Source organism: Eleutherodactylus coqui, chromosome 5, assembly GCF_035609145.1.
Source record: "Eleutherodactylus coqui strain aEleCoq1 chromosome 5, aEleCoq1.hap1, whole genome shotgun sequence".
NCBI classification, from domain to species: Eukaryota; Metazoa; Chordata; class Amphibia; order Anura; family Eleutherodactylidae; genus Eleutherodactylus; species Eleutherodactylus coqui.
This window is the reverse complement of record NC_089841.1, coordinates 181,970,753-181,993,845: the sequence shown is the minus strand read 5'-3', so window position 1 is coordinate 181,993,845 and position 23,093 is coordinate 181,970,753. Positions and strand designations below refer to the sequence as shown.

Below are 23,093 nucleotides of genomic sequence, written 5' to 3'. Positions count from 1 at the left end.
CATTTGTTGGACCTCGCCAGACATTGGAATTACGTAGGGAAATCTCAATCTTGGATGAGGTCCGACACTGGATTGAAAAGGGTCAAGCTTTACGGGGTTGAATATAAGAGATGCATCGCATACATGAAGTTATGTGTTTAGATGACACGATTTTACAGTAAACACACATTTTGCTCGTGATACACTACAATTAGCAGACCCACAGGGATTTGACACCCAGCACCCCCAACAATTAGCTGTTCGCTAGAGTTGCTGTATGTCGGAAACAGGTAGTTACATACACAGTGCGCAAATAGTTGGCAAATCCTGGTAGTGGGTTTGGCAGACATCAATATAATCTGTTTGGCCAGCTTATGGACCTGTTTACTCTGGTCAGTTATTGTGACAATTTATTTCTGAGCAAACCGTGATAATTGGCCAAATAAATTATGAAGATAAAAAGGTAAAAATTATAATTTCATCTCTGATCTTTATCAACCATGCTGCCATGGAAAATGAAGACCATCAGCAGCACAATCATAAATAGAAGTGCTGCTAATGGTACAAATTGTATTTACAAAAAGTTATTATTGACTAGCAAATAGCTCTGTCAAAAGCCACCGCTTTTAAACAATGACACTTCTGATTAGTTTTACTTTGCTGCCTGTGAGGATTGGAAATTTCCATCAGATCCATGCAAAGAAATTTTTAAACAAAAAATCATTAGAAATTTGTGGTGCTCTATACATACTTTACATATGTATATTGTGGTGCTCTATACATACAAAATACTTTTTTTTTTATAATCCAGTATATGATTTCTTGGAGGGTCTTGGGGGTGGAACCAGATGTCAAACATGGCCCCTGAATGAGAATTTATTGAATGATGTAGCATGTCTAGAAGATATAAAGCAAGCTATTAATAATTTCTTGGACGATCATCTGTCAGATCTTACACCTGCCTCCATACAATGGGAAGCCCTAAACTGCATTTTTAGAAGTATACTCATATTCCAGGGTACAAGATTTAAAAAGGATAGAAATAACAAGCTGACTGCTTTATTACACACATTGGGGCTGAAGGTAACCCCTATAGGCACAGTCTTCCGAAGCATTACAGGCTGAAATATCTTCAATCAGGCATCAGAATTTAGCGATTCATGACTATAAATCGCTCTGTTTCAAGAGATAAATTGACAAATCCAAATAAACACTGGAGAACATTGTCCAGAAACAGCAAGATGTAATGATATATGTAGGATGGCACTCACCTGGTCCTGGCAGAGGACCCTATGAGAAATGTCTAGCCGCAATGCCATCGGCCTGGATTACTTCTCAAGATTCCCAATCACTGTTCATTGGAGCACCCATCTAGGATGGACATCCCATGAGGAAGGGTGCTCCTAGCCCGCAGACAATAACCCAGTCACAACAATATAAGCAAAAAGTAGGAACAGAAGCATTGTAGGAAAAAATTACTATTGTGAGGGGGTGCAACTAGGACCACCCTCCCTCGTTGAATGTCCATCCTGGATGGGGGTTCTAATGAACAGTGATTGGGAGTTTGAGAAGCAATCCGTCTGGACTTTTCTTATGGGGTTCACCCTCGGCCCCGGGTGATTATTATCCTACATATATCATTACATCTTGCTGTTTTGCGGCGTTGCCCTACAGTTTATTATTTGGATTTGTTACTTCTCTCCAACACCTTGATGGTGCCTGGTAAAGAACAGAGCAGCCTGTTTGTTTGAAAGTTATGGATTCCCTGGAGAGAAAATGGTTTACCCTTTCAAGGAGAATGGTTAAATCTGTTTCAAAAGAACAATGTTTTAACCCTGCAAAATGACGTACCCTTATGTCATAGGAATAGCGCGAGATCATGACTGATCTCGCGCTATCCCACAGGGGGAGCCGGCTGACAGGGATAGACGGCCTCCCACTGTAACAGTGGGGGGGCATCGGAGATGCGCCCCCCCCCCCCCCCCGCTGTTAACCCCTTCCCTGCCGCAATCTATATAGATTGCGGCATGGGAAGGGTTCACAGAGGGAGCGCGCTCCCTCTGTGAAGTTGCCGGGCTCTCGCGATATATCGCAGAGAGCCCGGCCTGTTGCCAGATACTGGCGTCCTGTGTTGCCAGTGCCTGGGATCGCTGTATAAGCGATAAGGCATGGCAGGACAGAAGTCCTGCCATGCCTTATCACAGCGATCATCAGTGCTGTGCTTTAAGTCCCTCAGAGGGACATAGATGGTGTAAAAAAAAGCTAATAAATATGTACAAAAAAGAAAAATGTAAAAAAAAACCTTTTTTGTGCCTTTTCACATATTAGCATAAAAAAGGTAAAAAAAAAATTAAAATTACACATATTTGGTATTGATGTGTCCATAACGACGTATACAAAAAGTTGAACATGCTTTTTATTTTGTACGGCAAAAAGCGTTAAAAAAACGCAAAAAAACAGAGGCTAAATGCTCATTTTTAGCATTTTGCCTCTCAAAAAATGCAATAAAAGTGGTCAAAAAAGCCGTATATTCCCCAAAATTGTACCAATAAAAACTACAGCTCATCTTGCAATAAATAAGCCCTCACAGAGCTCCGTACATAGAAAAATAAAAAAGTTACAGGACTTTGAATGCAGCAATATAGAAAAAAAAACGATTTCCAAAAAAAGAGGTTTTATTGCAGAAAAGTGGAAAAACCTAAAAAAATAAATAATAATTTTGCTATCGTTGTAATCGTACCGAACCGCAGAAAAAATGTATTGTATCATTTATGCTGCATGATTAATGCTGTAAAAAAAAAAATCCTATGGCAGAATTGATGCGTTTTCTCTCCGTTATCATAAAAAAAAATAATAAAAGTTTTACAATATAGTCTATGTACCCAAAAATGGCACCATCAAAAACTACAGTTCGCCACGCAAAAACCAAGCCCTTATACGGCTGCGTCGACACAAAAGTAAAAAAGTTATGGCTTTTGAAAAATGGAGATGAAAATCCGCCAAAAATCATTGCGTCCTTAAGCCCAAAATAGGCCATGTCCTTAAGGGGTTAAAGACATTAAGCTGGACTTTCTGCACACTTTTGGATCTTTAGGTAATAATAGTTTGTATGGGAAAGGAGGAGTATAGGAAATACCTGTTGAAGGACTGTGTAGAGGAAGTGTTGAGGCACACATTACACTGGATGTTCCTTAAAGGGGTTGTCCCGCGAAACAAAGTTGGGGTATACACTTCTGTATGGCCATATTAATGCACTTTGTAATATACATCGTGCATTAATTATGAGCCATACAGAAGTTATTCACTTACCTGTTCCGTTGCTGGCGTCCCCGTCTCCATGGTGCCGTCTAATCTTCAGCGTCTAATCGCCCGATTAGACGCGCTTGCGCAGTCCGGTCTTCTCCCTTCTGAATGGGGCCGCTCGTGCCGGAGAGCGGCTCCTCGTAGCTCCGCCCCGTCACGCTTGCCGATTCCAGCCAATCAGGAGGCTGGGTCTATTACCAGTAATTTGTCTGCGTATTTGTATCACCAACTCCAGAGATATGTAGTTTACCATCTGACCTACATTAAAAAGACTGTCACCTATTTTTTTTGATACAATACACAGTATATGGAAATTAAGAGGATTTTGAGATCACGATGGAACATTCTTCATGCTAACCTTCATGTTAGCCTCACCTACCTCAATATTATATTTTTTCTATCAACTCCCAATAAAGAGATGGTACATTCCGCACAGAAGACCTGCGGTCCACCGAGGGTGAAGATCCCGGCGGCCATCTTCACAAGGTAAGAAGTCACCGGAGCGCGGGGATTCGGGTAAGTACTATCCGTTTTGTTTTTTTAAACGTCTGCATCGGGTTTGTCTCGCGCCGAACGGGGGGCTATTGAAAAAAAAAAAAAACCCGTTTCGGCGCGGGACAACCCCTTTAAGATTTATAAAGATAATAAGATGGCCCCAAGAGGCCTCAGAACGCCTTTCAAGTCAGCATTTATCTCTTATGAACTGCTTTATCCCAGTCAATGATAAGATATCTATCGCAGTATTCCGGCCATTCCAGGTCCCAGGATACCTCCTACCCTGTATCAAACACTTTCCGTGTTTCAATACCTGGAGTCCCTTCTCTTACTAGTAAGGCTAGTCTTTCAACTGCCAGTTTTTTGGGGAATCCCCAGGCGGGCAAGATAAACCAATTCTTCCCCACATCCCTTGTAGTAGGACACAAAAAATGAGACTGACATGAAGGGGTTCTTGGGAAGGTCAACATGTTTAAAAAAAAACAAGACCTTGAGAAGTAGTCATATATACAGATAATGTTGTACATGTTGACATTTTTACTCTATCTAAATTATAAGCTAACGAGCACTGAAATTAGTGTCTTGAGAAAAGGTTTATCATTTTAGTCCTTCGAGTTTTGCGGACAACTTGGAATTGTTCATAGACTTGAATGCATTCATCTGGAAACTCACTGTAAAGCGACATGATGCATTAAAATGGTCTAAAAAATAACATGATTCTATTAATTCTACTGCCTCTGATACACCAGAGGTTTCATCAATTGGTTTGGAAGGAATGATAGATACAGATCTAGAGGAGCAAAACTAAAACCCCCAGCTTCTTCTACCCTGTAGAAAATAAAGGGCCGTATCTTGAATTATTTTATGATCATGTCCTAAGGAATTTTAGATCCCTAAGGAGAATGAGGCAATCAATTCATCCTAACCCGAGTCAAGAACAAATAAAGACCAGAAATAGTTTAGCCTCTAATGTTGAAATTGTCATTAAAGGAGCTATCAAAGGGGGCGGTCTTGCGAAAGTGGAGCGCGAGTTTTATTATGCAGAAGCATCTAGATTCCTTAATGACTTGAGGTAATCTAAGAAATTGGAAAGAGCCCTCACTTTTAATAGTAAAAGGGCATTCTATAATTTTGTGAGCGAGGCATATAAAAATAAGTGTACTTGTAAAAAAAATACCCTTTACCCAGGAATTCCATATGTTAAAATTTTTACCAAAAATTCACAAATCCACTACACATCTCCCTAAATTGCCAATTGTCTCTGGAGCTGGGTCTATTACCAGTAATTTGTCTGCGTATTTGTATCACCAACTCCAGAGATATGTAGTTTACCATCTGACCTACATTAAAAAGACTGTCACCTATTTTTTTTGATACAATACACAGTATATGGAAATTAAGAGGATTTTGAGATCACGATGGAACATTCTTCATGCTAACCTTCATGTTAGCCTCACCTACCTCAATATTATATTTTTTCTATCAACTCCCAATAAAGAGATGGTACATTCCCCTTAGGAGAACCTGGGGGAAATCTGTTCCTACTAGGTTAACTTGTGCTGGCCATGCATGAACTGACTGTTGAGAAGACCCCAGAGACAGATTGTTTTAAAATCAGATTTTATAAATTACGTGACAACTTAATCTCTAGCCCTTTACTTAAGGCACTTAATCCAGTCTCCCATGGCTCCCCTTTCCCTTGTCAGTCCGTGCAGGCCCACATTACATTGATACCTAAAGCGGGAGAGGATCTTACAACTTCTGACAGATATCATCCTATTTCACTAATATCAATGTCAAATAATTTTTTTTTTATTTTAAAGGGGTTTTCCAGGGAGAATACTCAGGATAGGTCATCAATAGTTGATTGGTCAAGGTCCTGAGCGATGGACCCCATCCAATCAGCTGAGTGGGCACATGCTGTCAGAGCCACAAAAACACAGAGGTCGGAGATGAAGCAGTGGAAGTCTCCGAGCCGAACTCTGTGTAGTGGCCGGCACTTGTAACTGCAGGCACGGCTCGACCAAATTCCCTTTCAAATGAAGAGATAGCTCAATTAAATATTTAGAGATTCGTCTTCCTGCGGACATAGATCAGGTGTTTGCATTAAACTATAATCCTCTTCTTCAAACTCTTGAATCAGATCTCAAAGACTAGAGTCAGCTGCCCCTCTCCTGGTTTGGCAGGATTAATGCTCTGAAGATGGATATGCTGTCTAGACTACTATATGCACTTCAGACTGTCCCTTGGAATCTACCCAGAAGCTATTTCTATAAATTGCACAAACTGGTAATTGACTTTATGTGGAAACACTCAATGACAGATAATTGTCTCGGTCTAAATTAACTGGAAGCATAGGATTACCTAATTTTGATTTATACCACATAGCATCCATTTGTAATTGTGTTCTTTACTTTTTCCACCACAAGAGGACTAAGCTTTGGATAGGAGTAAAGCATAACTAGAATTCAATATCTGTCCAGGTGAGTTTTTGGCCCCCTAAGAGGACTGATTGGACAGAGATTGCCGTTTCTCCCTTTCTGCTGTCAAGCATATTCTTACCTTTCTTACCAGGGGTTCCGTGTCCTCACACACGAGATGTATTAGGACCTTCAGACTTACAGTACCTCTCAGATATGAGAGGTCGTTTAAGGGTCCTGCCAGGATCCTGGTTGCAAAATCTTCAGCTACAAGACCATATTAACTCACTACCAGGTTGCTCCCAGTTGGACAGGAGACTGGGATGAGGAGATTGGTTAGACCTATTCAGGAGAGCTTTATGTTAAAGCTTTTTTCCTAACACATAAAATGTCGATCTTATGTGGCCTGCAGGAACTTAGTTACAAAATCCTAACTTGGTGATACAGAACTCCCTCCAAGTTACATCAAATGTACCTACTGGACTCTGATGTCTACTGGAGGCCCTCTTCTGTCTCAGGTATTATGTATCACATCTGGTGGAATTGACCACTAATAGCCCCTCTGGGGCAAGCCATTTTGACATTATGTATAAATCATCCACAGACATTACACCAAAGATGTCCATTCTATCCATGCTCCTGGTTCCATCTCTTGAGTTTAGAAGGGTCTCTTGGGACATTTCCTCATGGGTATCCCTTGTTATTCCTAGGCTTTGGAAAGTGACTACCTACTTTGTGGGTACTGCGTGTTGAGGCCTTGGACTCATTAAGGCAGATGGAAAAGCTTTGATCCCTAGATGATAACTCTACCTCTAACTTTAATTCCTCAAGGGCCTTATCGCTAAATTTTAGGGACTCACCAGCTTGCCTAGTTATCCACTGGTACTTTACCATCCTAGACTAAGTATTGTGGTGATGTTGTTGGTCTGGATGCCATCGGGGCACCATACTTCTCCTTTAACTTTCTTTGTTTTCCTTCTCTTGATTCTTCCCCATTTTCTTTTTCCCTTTCCTTATGTATACCTTCTATGTTCTTGTTAGTCTTGTTGCTATGTTAAATTTGTTTGTAATTCACCACCACCTACTTTAGCTTTATAGGTTATACATTTCAATATTGGCCATGCAGAGAATCCTACGTCTTCAGTTTTTAAACTGTATGTTGTTGGCATTTTCTGTGGTTTTGAGGTTCCCAACCAAACACTTCTTGAGCCATAAGCAAAAAATTATTACTTGGATTCCTTTTATACATTAAGACTTGTCAAACCACTAACAGTACCTACAAAATGTTGTCCAAATCCTCTGCTGTGTTGTCTGTAATGTAAGTTGCTGAACAGGAGAGAGGATTGCTGTAGTATAATTGCCAGCTTTTAAGGTCCTGTGCTGGGGAATATTATGTCCATGCGCGCACACGGAATAATGGAGAATATGTCTATAAATAGATATTAGTTACGTGTTTAGGGTCCGTCTGTAAAAATAGAGCACTTTTTTCCAGTGTCCATGAAAAATGAATGCGTGAATGTTTTTAGTTTTTAGGCCGTTCGTAATTGAGCAGGTTATTATGGACTATTATTGTCATTTCACAGGTCACGGTAAATGCTGGTAATGAGTTCATATCAGTATCTGATTTAAACATATCACTTAGAATCTTTATCACACATTATGGTTTTCCTATATGTCTGTAAAAAGTATTGGCTGTCCGTGATTTTTGATAACTTTTCAAGAAAAAAGAAAATTTGGGGTTGGCAAGCTTGCTTATGATGTTTGTGACTGTGGGCACTCAACCATAGCACAGAGTTAGGAGACCAGTAGGATTAGGTCTTCACTCTTCCATCAATGGACCGCTGGGACATCTTTGACACCATGAATTTTTACTTTATGTGTAAGGGCCCTTTTACATTAAAGTGCCCGACCGTCTTCCTAGCGATAATTGTTCCTATGCTTTCACACAGAAGCAATGAATGATCAATGAATGTAGTCAGTGTTAGCTAGAGATTAGAGATGAGCGAGCGTACTCGTCCGAGCTTGATACTCGTTCGAGTATTAGCGTGTTCGAGATGCTCGTTACTCGAGACGAGTACCACGCGGTGTTCAAGTCACTTTCATTTTCTTCCCTGAGAAATTTGCACGCTTTTCTGGACAATAGAAAGACAGGGAAGGCATTACAACTTCCCCCTGCGACGTTCAAGCCCTATACCACCCCCCTGCAGTGAGTGGCTGGCGAGATCAGGTGTCACCCGAGTATTAAAATCTGCCCGCCCGCGGCTCGTCACAGATGCATTCTGACAGAGATCAGGGACAGTGCTGCTGATGCCGGAGCTGCTATAGGGAGAGCGTTAGGAGTTATTTTAGGCTTCAAGAACCCCAACGGTCCTTCTTAGGCCATAGTCAGAAATCACAGATCACACCTATCTGCAGTCTGCGATTCCTGTTCTCTTCTCTATATGCGCTCAATGGGGCCGGCGGCAGCAGCGCCGACCCCATTGAGAACATATAGAAGACAAATCATTCTTCTCTGCCACAGCTGTAACAGCTGTGGCAGAGAAGAACGATGTTTGCCCATTGAATTCAATGGAGCCGGCAATACAGCAGGTTCCACTGAAAGTAATGGGCTGCCGGCGTGCGCGGGATGAATTGTCGGGAAGGGCTTAAATATAGAAGCCCTTCCCTGCAATTCATCCAGAAATGTGTTAAAATAAAAAAAATATATATACTTACCTTGTCCCGGCAGACGGAGTTCAGCGCGGCCGGCAGTGGGTGTGAAGGGGGTGTGAGTCAGACCTGCCTCTGATTCTCAGAACTTAGCCCCGCCCCATCCCACCTCCTTTCATTGCAAATAGTGCAGATGGGCGGAGAGGGGGTGAAGAGGAGGCAGAGAGGGGACGGGAGCTCAGTTCCTGCTCCTGGCTCTTCCATCTTCCCCCCCCGCAGATGAGGACACCGTATATCGGCTCGGCGTGAAAACCCAGCCGATATACGGTCGTCTGAATCCAGCCTAAAACTGGTGTGTGAAATAAGTTTGTTTTGGCCAGGCAGCAGATGTCAATAACTGTAAAGCGGTTAATGCCAAACTTCAGACATGTACTTTATGAACAATTAGCCCAGGTCCCAGATCAAGGCAGATAGTGATCAGTGATTTCTCACGTTAACCAATGAAGATGCCCAGCAAGGTAAAATTAGTTCTAGCAGCATGGCTTAATTTCTCAGGATCTCAAGGCTATGTCTTTCAAGGTAAAGTACTTTGGGCAATTGGTTGACAAGACATGGACAACACATTCTGTGCTACCTTAGAACAGCCGCCATGATATGTAATGAAATACAACCAGCATAGAGTAGATGAGAACATGTGACATTTACTCTATATCTTTAATAGAAGTTTATGTCTAACTTCTTGTTTTATTATTTACACGCCTTGCCTGTTTACGAAGTAGACAAACATAAGCTCTCTTTATCAATGTGGTCATTCATATACACCCAGATGTCACATTAACGTCCAACAAATTCAACATAGGCCATCACATCCTCTGCAGACAAACATGCAAAAAACAACCATTTCGGCATCTTTTATCTAAGGCCTCTAGGAATCTTAGCACTGACTTAGTAATCAAGACACATGGCATAAATGTACATGATGCAGGAACGAATATCAAAGAAAGCCAAAAACAGAATTAGCTTTATCCCCAATTAGCTTGATCTATTTGGCCCTGCATTTGTATCTTAATCTCTAGATTCTTTCCAATTATTCCAGTGTTTGGGTTGTTACATACAGCTGTCACCGGAAGGAACACTGCTCAACTCTACAGACAACTGTTGTTTGTTCAAAGAATGCCAGCTCTGCTCTTTGGGCACATGTAGCAGCTATGTTGTCCTAACAAATTCAATGATCGTGTAAAAATGTGGGTCCTTGTGTTATAGGGCATACAGGACACGGACCAACAGAGTGTGAAACCGGTAGGCCACCATGCAGATTGTAAAAATATCAATACTCAAACATGTGCCTCAAAAAGCAATGCATACCCTTCAAAAACAAGGCACACGCTATAAAGGTTGTTTTTTTTTCATGGTACTTTTAACCGCACCATTACACAATGCATTATATTCAGTGAATCACTAAGGATGGTTTCACATCCACATTGGAACCTCTGTTGGATCCGGCAAAAAATACCGGAAGAAAAAGTGTTGCATGTAGAGCTTTTTCTTCCGGTAAAGTGCCAGCTGAGTGGAAACCGAATGTCCTCCATCATAGTCAATGTAGTCTGTTTGTTGCTGTTCGGGTCAGTCATACGATAGACCCATTTAGCCAGGAGGATTCCCCTATGCTGTTGCCCGAATGGAAGCAGGAAGACGGAAGCCCAGACGCAGATGTGAAGGCGCCCAAAATAAATCACAAGATTCACTTTATCAAGAGCAGATACATTTGTGTAACAATCAAGAGACACAAGAGCAAAAACATCTACAGGAACCATCTGAGACAATGAATGGCCCAGATATATGCATACATTTGGCTGAGCCCTGACAAATCAGTCAACATGAACATATCCCAGAAGCGATTCATTGCATTAAGTCATCAAATTCAGACATGAACCATGTCCTTTCTTATCTCCCTAAATGCCCAATGGTAAAAGACTACAAGAAACATTCAAAAAGCAATTAAGATGAAGAGCAGCATGCGGGGGGCTGCAATGGACTATAATAAAAGGAGACATCTTTACCGATGTGAAGTATATGCAATTCTCTGAAGGCACCCCACATACTGCTCTTCATCTTGTTTTTTGGAAAGTCTTTTGGATTCAGAAGTCTAAGTTCTGTGCTTGAGCGTGTGCCCCAAGTGTGATCTGTAGCCTCCCTCCATGAGTATTTTGCTGTGCTGTGGAAGATACGTATAGTTTTGTGGGACTCTACAAGAAACATTCAGTCATTCTCCGTGTGAGGATCTTCATTGTTAAAGTTCTTTAGAAGACCTTTATGTCTTATGTGACTGTGTTTAGTGATGTGGTTTCTTGTTTTATAATGCAGTCCATGCATTGCTGCCCCAGTATTGTAGGGACCCTCTTAAAGGAAGTCAAGGTGAAATGGTTACAATTTGTTTAAAATGTAATTAAGCAGCTCATGTTCATGTTTATAGTACTGCTGAGAAGCTATAGATCAATATATGAATGTGCGCTCCAGGTCTTTCTCTCAAATGTTAGAATAATGCAGTCCTGTACCCACATTTTCTGTAACGGGTGGAGAGCAAGCAGTTAATTGCACATCCAAAGTTCTACTGATATTGTCCGTCACAATTGACTGGCTATGGAAGGACTTGGAACAGTTCTAAGTGCTGAGCCTCCCAATTCTCTGCTGGCTAAATATAGTCTGAAGTATCATCTGAATAGTGTGACGAGGTAAAGCTGATAATGTGGAACAAATACAGTATATAATATGTCTATTAATGTTATGCGCAGAATGAAGTTCCTCGTAACGAAATTTCATGTGAAGTGACAGCAATATGCAGATATTCTCACGTCAATAACTGATGAACTGGAAAATATACTGCATGTAAAGTGCTGTCACCTCCTCAAATATACAGTAACATTATTACTATTCCGCGTAAGAATGATAATAAGAGGCCATAGGCAATAATGCCCCCAAACCCTAAATAACTGTAGTAATTAATGTAAGTGATAATGATTCCGGTAGAGTTAGAGGCCTTGTGTTTACAGCAGCTTATCACCCTTCGAAGGTCCTCAGAGCACAAAGTGAAATAAGTCAGGGACCCCGTTATAACAGTTGCCTATACATTCATCCCCATCTTATAAAGAGATAGTCTAAACATTGTAGGGTATTTCAGAACTTTTTGTGTGACCCTGCGATCCAACCTTCCACTTTTAGATTCTATGAAGTTAAAAAAAAAATAGAACTCATTACGCTACCTCTTTATAAAGGTCCCAATTTAGGCTCAGTAGCAGATTATAATCCTCAAATCCAAGGATCCTATGGGACAGTAGCAGCTATAGGTCCTACAAAGCAGACAGAGCAGGCAGCAAAGAGAGTGACTATGTTAGGATCCCGGGGACACTTTAGAGCTCGATCCTCCCCCTTTTCCCAAATACCTGAAGTGTGATAGGGACAGCTGACTGGCACAAGTCATGGCTATAAATATCCAAAATCGCTTATGGTCTGGGGGATGGAGAGAAGAGATTTAGACAGGACTTGCTGTGAGATAGGTTTAGCTTCCAAAGACAAACAACATTAAGGTTATTAGTGTCAGTGTCTCCTGGAATGAGGTCCTAAAGAAAACAAACTTCACACTTTAAAATAATATTCTATACCTGCATACATACACACGTATATACATATATATATATACACATACATACACACATATATATATATATATATATATATATATATAAACATACATACACACGTGTATATGTCCTGTTGAAATATACTCTAAGACCTTTGCAGCCCTCTCAGGATATCTATAGCCCTCTCTTCCCAGTGCAGCCCTTTCTCGTTTTTCATTTTCCTCCCCGCGTTCAAAAAATCCTAACACTTCTCTATTTCTTTCAGCGCAGCCATCTGAAGGCTTCTCTTTTGCAGGACGAGTTCTATTTCGCAGTGCTACTAATTAACTTCCCATATTATGTGTTGGAAAACTTTTACAAATATGTAAGTGGGGTGAAATGGGAAATGTCCCCGTTTGGGGTGGTGTTTGTTTTGCTAGCGTTCATAGTGCAGGTATAAGCCGTTCTCTTTATTCTATGGGTTGGGGCAATTATGTTTTTCCTATGTTGTATTACATAAACAACACTGCATTTTGTCATCACGTTTTGACCCTAAGATTTTTTTTTCATTTTCTGTCAATGCAGCTGTGAGGGCTTGTTTTTGCAGGCCGACCAGTTACTTTTATTGGTATCACTTTTTATTCAGTATTTTTTTTTAAATACGGTGACAAAAAAACCCCCAAAAAAACACAATTGTGTCATTGCACATTTTTTTCTGATGGCGTTCACTCTGCAGGATAAATACTGAGACATTTTAATAAATTGGGATTTTACAAACGCTGCAGTGCCAATTTTTTCTATTATGACTAGGAAAAAGGCAGGTTTAAACTTTTAATATTTTTTAAAATTTTACTAATAATCCGATTTTTACTTTCCATAAGGGATTTGAACTGGCAATCATCTGATTGTAAAAATGGCAGCAAATGTGTTAAAATAATTAAAGAAGCAGTACTCACCCATCCTTTCGTTTGGCAACCCAGCTACGATGATCTAGTGGGTCTTTGTTTATGAGCAGCTACCACCTGACTGCTATAGCCAATCAGAGGCTGCAGCAGTCATGTGCTGTTCTCCTGGCATCACTGATGCTGGGTGCCATGATGCTAGGGCAAGGGTACTTGACTGCTGCAGCAATCAGGTGCTGGCCTTCATAAATAGACCTGGAGGACCACAGGAGCTGTGATACAGGATTGGTGGGGAAGTGGATGGGTGAGCACTGTTTTTTCTTTATTTGAATGCATTTGCAGCCATTAAAAAAAAAGAAAAAAACTACACTAAGACGACCTTTTCAAACCCCGCTACAGGGTTTAGGAGAAAATCCATGGCAGGCTTCACAACGCCTCAGGCTTGTTGGCAGTTTCAGTGACAGATGGAGCCCACCTTACTCTGTCGGGCCATTCAAAAGCTGCAGAAGGGCTCCTACCCACTAGCGATGTTTTCAATGGGATAGCATCGCTGATTTCAGCTGTGGCAGAAGTCAGCGATGCTATCCCATTGCTTTCAACGGGGCCGGCCCTGCTGTGGCCCCATTGAATGCAATGGGTTGCAAGCAACCCCAGCAGCAATGATTTTCATGGAAGGGCTTGAAATACAAGCCTTTCTCTAAAAATCAGCCCAAGCTGTGAAAAAAATTTTTTTTTACTAACCTAAAAAAACAGTCTGGCTCTTCCATCCGGCCAGGGCAGTCGTCTTCTGGAGGCCAGGGTTTGCAAAAACCCCGCCTCAAGAACGCGCTGCCTGTGATTGGCTGAGCAGTGTGACTGCTCTTCTAGGTGAGTAAAAAAAAAAAAAATTATATATAAATTTTTTTAAATTTTTTTTTAATACAGGGGATGAAGGAATCCCCTGCCATAGCTGTGGCAGAAGTCCGTGATGTACTCCCTATGCTCTCAATGGGGCTGACACTGCTGCCGCCGGCCCCACTGAACACAATGAGTGATATTGCAGATTTTTCTTAGCGCTGCGATGCTTGAGTGAAAAATCGCGAATGAGTATGGGACCATTGAAAATCATTGGTTTCATAATCCTGCATTTTCACTCACATCTCGCATCGCAAGAAAACATATCGCTAGTGGGTAGGCGCCCTTAAGAACTTTGAAAAAGGTTTATGGCAGGGATCAGATAGTAGCCTTTAAAAAGGGTTAATGGCAGGGATCAGAGTCATCTCTGATCCCAGCTGCTGCAACCAGGCATTAGCTGTCAATGACAGCTGAAACGCACTGCATATGAAGCGGGCCCGGCTTCTGGTGTTAAATCTCCCCTCTTCCAAAAAACAAAAGTATGCATTTCAGACCATTGACTGCGTTCTGAAACATGTAAGCATGGTGGTTTTTTTGTTTGTTTTAACATGAAAGTACATGCCACTGAGTTTTAATCATGTTGTTCAATAAAAGCATGAAGTCTTATATTTAAAGGCCGCCTACACACGGGTGGAAATCCTGCAGCGAGATTTCTCGCGGGATTTCCGCCGCTCAAAGCCTGCATAGGATTGCGTTAACAAACGCAATCCTATGCAGACGGCCGCGGTTTGGCCGCGCTAAATAACGCACGGCAAGCAAAACGCGGCATGTCCTATTTCTGTACGGGGCTCGCAGAGCCCCGCAAAGAAACGTCACTCACCCGGCCGCTGGCTCCGATCTGCGCATGCGCCGGCTGCCCGGCACATATAAGAGCCGTGGGCCGCCGGGCGCGGGTGAGTACGCGTTCGTTCCTGCAGGCGCTCGGGTCGGGTCCCGCGGCGAGAATTCTCGCCGCCGGATCCGACCCGCTCGTCTGCAGGCGGCCTAACTATTTTTATTCCAGTGCTGGAACTTCTCTTTCAAGTCCTCACGCACTGTATGGCAATGCATGCAGCCTTACAAACTCCATGCCCTACAACATAGGCTCAGTCAGACTGCATATATGCAGAGATCTCCTCCCCTAGCAGAAATGCTTCCAGTGAAAAAACACGCCACAAATTTTATTTTCCGTTTTCGTATGATATCCAAAAACAAAATCTGTGTATGAAACAGTAAATATCTCACTCACCTTTACAGCGTCCTAGAAAACGGAGCCATTATAACATTGCAGGGTGCTTCAGCTCTTATACCTAACGCTATTACATCAAACGTGATGTACTGTATATACAATGGCGTGACTTGTTCCTCGTTAAACGGGATTTACTCTCGGTGTTCACAATATTTTACACTTCGTTTTAACATGAAGAATCATTTGCTCAGCAGTATCGCAGCGTGCATAGGGCTCATGGCGAATGGGAACCTATAAAAAATCTGCTCGGGTCATCAGAAGATGATTGACTTCCACAAATGCTTCAGCTTTAATTTCACAATATAAATATTTCATTCAGCAGGCACAGCACTTAATTAAGCTAAAGTATGAGATTCATCTAACCTCCAGCCTGATTTAACATTGATGTGAAGTACCCGTTGAGCAGAAAAGTGAAACACTTTATTAGAGCCTTTGAGCTAATTAGCAAACATGTTAACTGCAAAATTCCATTAGGATATGTTCACACGCAGCAGGTTTGTTACAGGAATTTCTACAACTGTCCTATTCATCTGAATGTGCATGCAGAAAGCCATGCACACGCTGCAGAAAGTCATGCACACGCTACAGAAAGACATGCACACGCTGCAGAAAGTCATGCACACGCTACAGAAAGACATGCACACGCTACAGAAAGACATGCACACGCTGCAGAAAGCCATGCACACGCTGCAGAAATCCATGCACACGCTGCAGAAAGACATGCACACGCTGCAGAAACCCATGCACACGCTGCAGAAATCCATGCACACGCTGCAGAAATCCATGCACACGCTGCACAACCCGTTCCGTACTGGAACTGAATTTCAGTTGCAGACATTTGCGCAACAAATCTGCGGCATGTGAATATAATCTCACCCTGACATTCAATAATCCAGAAAGTCTGGATGCTTGAGAAAGGAAAGTCCCCAGAATGTCGCATTGACGTTGATCACACTTGATCCACCTCTGACATCATGTATGTGGATCACTGCTTTCTCGATTTAAGGACTAACTTATAAACGGACATCTTGGAGGGACTTTGCACTGTGGGTGGTGATCTGTGCAGTGCATGTTAACATAAAGTCATCTTTGCATGTACCAAGAAGATATTAATTGGATAGTATACGGTGCAGCTCATACCTAAAATATAGCCATTAAATATAAGTGTTTTTAAACACTAACATCATTGTGTATAGCAAGAAGTAACAGACTTGTTGCACAAAACATAAAGTGATCCGTTTTTAATTCTACAGATTTTGCTGAGACCTACAGTACACTACACCGCTTTCCATGCTGAAACCTGACATCTGTGGCTTTAATAATGAACATAACACTGCCACCTAGTGTTAATATCACTATTAGCAGCATGTCAGGGAGATGTTAGTTTGTCAATGTTGGCAGTTTCAGCAGCATCACAATTAAGGGCTCAGCCACACTGTCTTCTGCGCCATCCGCTTCATGTACGAAGCGCAGCTGTGTGTCCCAGCTTAACCGCGGGTCAACTTGGAGCATCATACGCGCATATGATAGTCAGAGACCTGCGGTCAGACTGAGATACACTGCTACATTCCGTTCGTGAAGTGGATGGTGCAGAAGACAGTGTGGCCGGGCCCTGAAACACACGTGGCATACAAATTATGCACAATGTATATTAATTACATAGTTGCCGCTGCTAAGGATAGATTTGTGGCATTTAGTTTCTCTAAATGGTATTTCTTACTGAAAAATAGATGAATGAGTGTTCAGGCTAACTTCTGTCAGATTTTACATCCTACCGAAATAACTCATAACAATATACTCAACAAAAGGACCACAAATACTGAGAAAAAGACAATGCAAAGTCATAATGCACATGAGCAAAGCATTACACACACTTCTCAATAACTTACAAATAGTATCACATATTAGACAAATCTAGGTGAAAGGTACAATTAGAACAATACACCAAATAAATAAAAAATTCTCTCGGAACCCCAGAAAATGAATACTAGTTACAGCAAAGGGTCTATGGAAATGGAGTACATGTGGTCTCTCGTCTGTACACTTGAATCACGCAGAACTCCTGGAAGAAGCTGGTGCGAAATGTGTCTCAGGTACTGCGAGTTAGTGACTGGTCCATCCAAACTAACAGGGCATCGGTTTTTGCAACCTTGGATACTTACTTATCTTTGATCCACTGCCTGTTGTAGCCTATTGTTACAGTAGGAGGCAGATTATTGCCTATTGATATACTGCCATGTACAGTGCTCCACATTGTACTTTGCCTTATGCTGTGATTAAAGGGGTATGGCCATCTCAGGCCAAATATGTTACGATGACAATACATTTGCATACGAGATTGCCAGAACGGAAACAGCCAAGTGGAAGTGTACTACACGATTTCTGTAACTCCCATAGAAGGGCATGGGAGTTACTGAAATAGTGTAGCATACACCAAGCTATACTGTTTCAGTAACACGGGAGCAGCAGAATCAGCCAAACTCAATGTTTTTGGAACTCACATCAATTCTATGGGTGTTACAGAAACTGCGTTAGTCCGCCCAATCAGTTATTTCCATAATTCCTGGCCACCCTCACCATCCACATATAGGTGGATTGGGGACAATGAGGCCAGAATTTCAGATATGTGCAGGCCCCACGGGTGAAGGTCATACTTATCATATTTTTGTAGCATATCCTTGTGAATATGCCATAAAAGTCTACATGGGAATGCCCCTTTATCACTGCTCAGCAACTGACTGTGAAATTGCTTTGGGGTTTTCTAGAAAGAGAGAGTATTTTGTACTTTATGTAATAATAAACATTACGTATTATTCATGATACGGATCTGTGTGTTTTTTCGCTATACACCGAATGGTTTGTTGGCATATAGGGTACACATTATAGTTTACATAAAATAGGTTTGCTCTCCAACTGTGACCAATACTAGACTTGATCCACTGATTTTTGGATGGTATAAAAAGCTCATTTTTTGCTTTGCGATAATGTTTAACTTCGACTTTCCCAAAACTTTTCACTTATCAGAACAGGGCCATTCTAGAGATGCTCCCCTGTCCCCAAGGCCCATGCAACCGCCAATACATTGAGAACTCACCCAAACTATTTGTTTCTGTATATTGACCTCATTAGTATTTTATTTGACCTCACATATTCGGGGTAATGCAATTTAATTTTTATATCTATAAAACTTTTTTTGTTTGTGAAGGGCTAGTTTACTGAACATTCTTCAGTAGAGAGGAAAACAGTGAACCATACCAGGCACTGTACACTGCAAAACCCAGTGAAACATTATGGAACATAAGACAGATTAAAAGTGCCATATTAAGTTATTTCTTGCCAAGGTATTCCAGGACGTATTTCATATTGCTATTCAGAGCTTGTCATCACTTACATCAGTCCCAGGGCTGCTTGCAATCTAAATTACCGATCTCTCACACACAGACTTGGTCCATTGTATTTATTACATATGCATTAGTTACTGATACAAGATGTCCGTTATAGAAGAGGCAGCCATCAGGACAAGGTGTGGAAAAGTAGTTTTGGAAAGAATCGAGCATGAAAATTGATCTAAGAACTATTTATTTAATTTGGCATACACTTTTGTGCAAGACTATTCATAACCCATTAACCCTTTCCAATCCACTGTCTGACGTCTGAAGACATTATGATTTAGGGCCGTACAGCTCCGATGTTGGAAGACATCCGTTGGGGTTCTCTTACTGTGTATTGCCAGCCTCTCTGCTGTCGAAGCCTATTAACCCCTTGAGTGGCGGGTTTCCTACCCCCTGTCGTGTCCATCAGGGCAGGTTTTTTAAATGGGCCAATCATTTAATTTCAACTAATTTTGCAGTCGCGTTCCAAGAGCCATAACTTTTTCATTTGTCCATTGACACGGCCGTGTGAGGGCTTGTTTTTTGCTGGAGAAGTTGTACTTTTTGATGGCATCATTTTTGGGTATATATAATGTATTGCATAACTTTTGTGAAAAAATTTGTAGGGAGATTAGGGTAAAAAAGTAATACAAGTTAAATCACCCTCCTTTTGCCATATCTATAATAAAAAAATCTAAATCATAAAAGAAAAACACATATTTGGTATTGCCGCGTCCGTAAATGTCTGATCTATCAAAATAGTGCATTATTTACCCCCCATGGTGAACGTAATCCTAAAAAAAAAATAAAGAACGCCAGAAATGCACTTTTTCAGTCACCCTGTCTCCCAGAAAAAATGCAATAAAAAGCGATCAAAAAGTCGTATGTATTCCAAAATGGTACCAACGTTAACTACAGGACGTCCCGCAAAAAATGAGCCCTTGCTCAAGTCTGTCGATGGAAAAATAAAAAAGTTATTGCGCGCAGAAAATGCAGCAGAAAATTTTAAAAAATTAAATGTCTTTGAAAATACAAGTGCTATAGTAAAAAAAGTATACACATTTGTATCGTAGTAATCGTACTGACCCATAGAATAAAGTTATCAGGTCATTTTTGTTGCAGTTTGTGCGCCGTAGAAACAAAACGCACTGAAGTATGGTGGAATGTCATTTTTCTTTCATCTTACTCCACTTAGATTTTTGTAAAAGTTTTTCAGTACATTATATGGTACTTTAAATGGCACCATTAAAAAATACAACTCATTCCGCAAAAAACAAGCCCTCATACAGTGACGTCGATGGATAAATAAAGGAGTTATGATTTTTTAAACGGGGAAAGAAGAAAAAAGAAACGGGGAAAGAATGGAGAAAGAAGAAAAGAAGGGACCGTGTCATTAAGGGGTTAAATAATGTACTAACTTCCTTCTCTGGGTCATTACGACGCAGGGATACCACATGTGTAATTTTATTTTTAATTTTTCACAAAGTAAAGGGAGACAAGTGTTTTTAATTTTATTTATTTTATTTTTTAAATAATTTTTAACTTTTTTTTTTTTTTTTTCACTTTTTTAAAACTTTTTTTTCTTACTTTTTTTAAATTTTTGTCTCTTTAGGGGACTTCCACAGAGACCCATCAGGACTCCCTGATCACATTCTGGGGGGGTCCCATGGTGACAGCCCTTTACATGCTGCAGTCACATAGACTGCAGCATGTAAAGGGTTAACACAGCAGAGATCAGAGGTTTTCTCTGATCTCTGCTGTAAGAGCTGGTGCCTAGATGTCCTCTGACAGCCAAGCACCAGCTCTCCCTGCAACAGAGACCATCGGCTTGCTTCTGACAAGCCGATGATCTCTATAGCATCCTGTAAACAAAGCAGGATATTAGAAGCAGGAGATTGCCGGCATATCGGCAATATCTTCCTGCTTCTCAATGTCCTGCTTTGTTCTCTGTGGGTCTGTGCAGGCAGAGCACAATGTCACAGTTTGAGGCATTGTGCTCTGCAGCTCCCATAGTGATACATAGCCCGGAAATCTTCTGAGCTATATCACTATGGGCAGTGGAGCTCGTCCTGGAAAATTTCCGGGCGTGCCACTCAAGGGGTTAAACCTGTCACCTCATGCCATACTGGCTTTAGCCAGCAAATAGCACCATTGTATAACGGCAGAAAGAGAGTAAGCCCTCTAGGAAAACCAGGATACAAATTGGATTGGAAAGGGTTAATGATCTTGTTCATCATTTAGGATGTGTTGTATGCAAGGGTTTTTTTTCCTCACTAGCAAAAGATAAAAAACTAAAAGGTCTAAATGTCAGTAATAGTTTGATCAATATTTCCCTGAATACCGCGATTATACCGGTTACAATCTTACCTATATACAATACTTTCATCCCATTGTTGTCTGAGATGGGGTATATGACTTTTGTCACGTTCCTATGACCTTTTAACAATCATAATGAATTTCAATAGCTGGATAATAATGGTAAAGGAAACTCACCTTAAATGTGATACAGCACTGCGCAAAAGTTTTAGACAGGCGTGGAAACAATGCTGCAAGAATTTTCAAAAAGAGAAGTTGCCCGACTCCATATCTATTCTGCAGCAGAACAACCACCCCAAAACAAAACCAATGTCTTTAAGAACTATCTTCAGCCTAAATAAAGAAGAACAAGGGAGTCCTGGAAGTGATGATACGGCCCCACAGAGCCCTGATCTCACATCACCGAGTCTGTATGGGATTATATGAAAAAGCAGAAGGATTGGAGCAAGCTGACATTGACAGAAGATCTGTGGTTAGTTCTCCAAGATGTTTGGAACAACCTCCCTGCCGAGTTTCTTCAAAAACTGTGTGCAAGTGTACCTAGAAGAATTGATACTGTTTCAAAGGCAAATTGTGGGGACACCAAATATGGATTTGATTTTAGATTTCTCTAAAGTTCATTCACTTTGCATTTTGTTATTTGACAAAAATGAACTATTAACACTTCTATTTTTGAGAGCATTCTTACTTTGCAGCATTTTTTCCACACCTGCCTAAACCTTTTGCACAGTACTGTATATGAATGTTAAAAGGTTCTTGGAAACTAATCAGGGCAGGTGTCCCAAGCAGCCCACGGACACATGGTCAGACATATCTTTAGAACATGGATGGTTTACAAGTATGAATGAATCAGACACGCCGGACAGTACACAGGGGTCTTTATTGAAACAGGTTTATATGAGCAATTGACTAGCACATAGAAGCAGCATTGCTGTTTCAGAAAACTTTGGGGACAAAAAAGTGGTTTAGCTATTTGTGGCACATCACAGATATAGTCAAGGCAAATCTTCACAGTGAGTGGGAGGTATACTGTTAACGTGCAGTATTGTACTGGATTGCAATCTAAATCTCTCCTGAATACAACAAATAAAAACAAATCTTCAAATTAAAAATATTTCTCATAAATACAATATCCAAAAATATTTACATCTTTACAAGATTGTAAACACACAATTTATTATCATTGTACCAGATCAGTTGGTACTAAAAAACACAAAATGCATTTTACTGAAGATAGGCAGTGGTTGGGGTGGGGGACAAGATGGAACAATATACCGTATTTCCCTGCAAGCAACTAGACCCAAAACCAAAACACTAGGTAGCCCAGCACCATCGATCAATAGGCGGACATGTCTAGAGAGAGTAGACATTATAGACAAGTCTGTATCAATGTTGGTTACAACGATTGGGAAACATACTCTTAGTTATGATTAGTGATAAGCGAGCATACTCGCTAAGGGCAATTGTTCGAGCGAGCATTGCCCTTAGCGAGTACCTGCCCGCTCGAGAGTAAAGGTTCGGCTGCCGGCGGCGGGCAGGGAGCGGCAAGGGAGAGCGGGGAGGAACGGAGGGGAGATCTCTCTCTCCCTCTCTCCCCCCCTCCCGCTCCCCCCTGCTCACTGCCGTAACTCACCTGTCACCCGCGCCGGCACCCGAACCTTGTCTCTCGAGCGTGCAGGTACTCGCTAAGGGCAATGCTTGCTCGAGCAATTGCCTTTAGCGAGTATGCTCGCTCATCTCTAGTTCTGATGGTTCATAGAAGTACATGGAATGGAGTTGACTAAATCTACACAGAGGGGTAGACCGTACACGTTGTGCGTTATGTGGTGGTAATCGGGGTTTCATTTTTATGATAGAAAAAATAAAAAAATATCCATTATATTATCACAGTGCATAAAAGCTTGTGGGAGCAGGCATCT

General features: G+C 41.3%; 1 protein-coding gene across 1 annotated transcript in view; it reads right to left on the bottom strand.

Annotated features, from left to right (window-relative positions):
• The window catches only part of MYO18B (myosin XVIIIB), a 529,330-nt gene extending 517,119 nt beyond the window's left edge, over positions 1-12,211 (bottom strand). Inside the window, exon 1 of the mRNA XM_066603908.1 lies at positions 12,107-12,211. The gene's annotated coding sequence lies outside the window, so the exon portion shown is untranslated. The remainder of the gene's footprint in view (positions 1-12,106) is intronic.
• Positions 12,212-23,093: the final 10,882 nt, after the last annotated feature.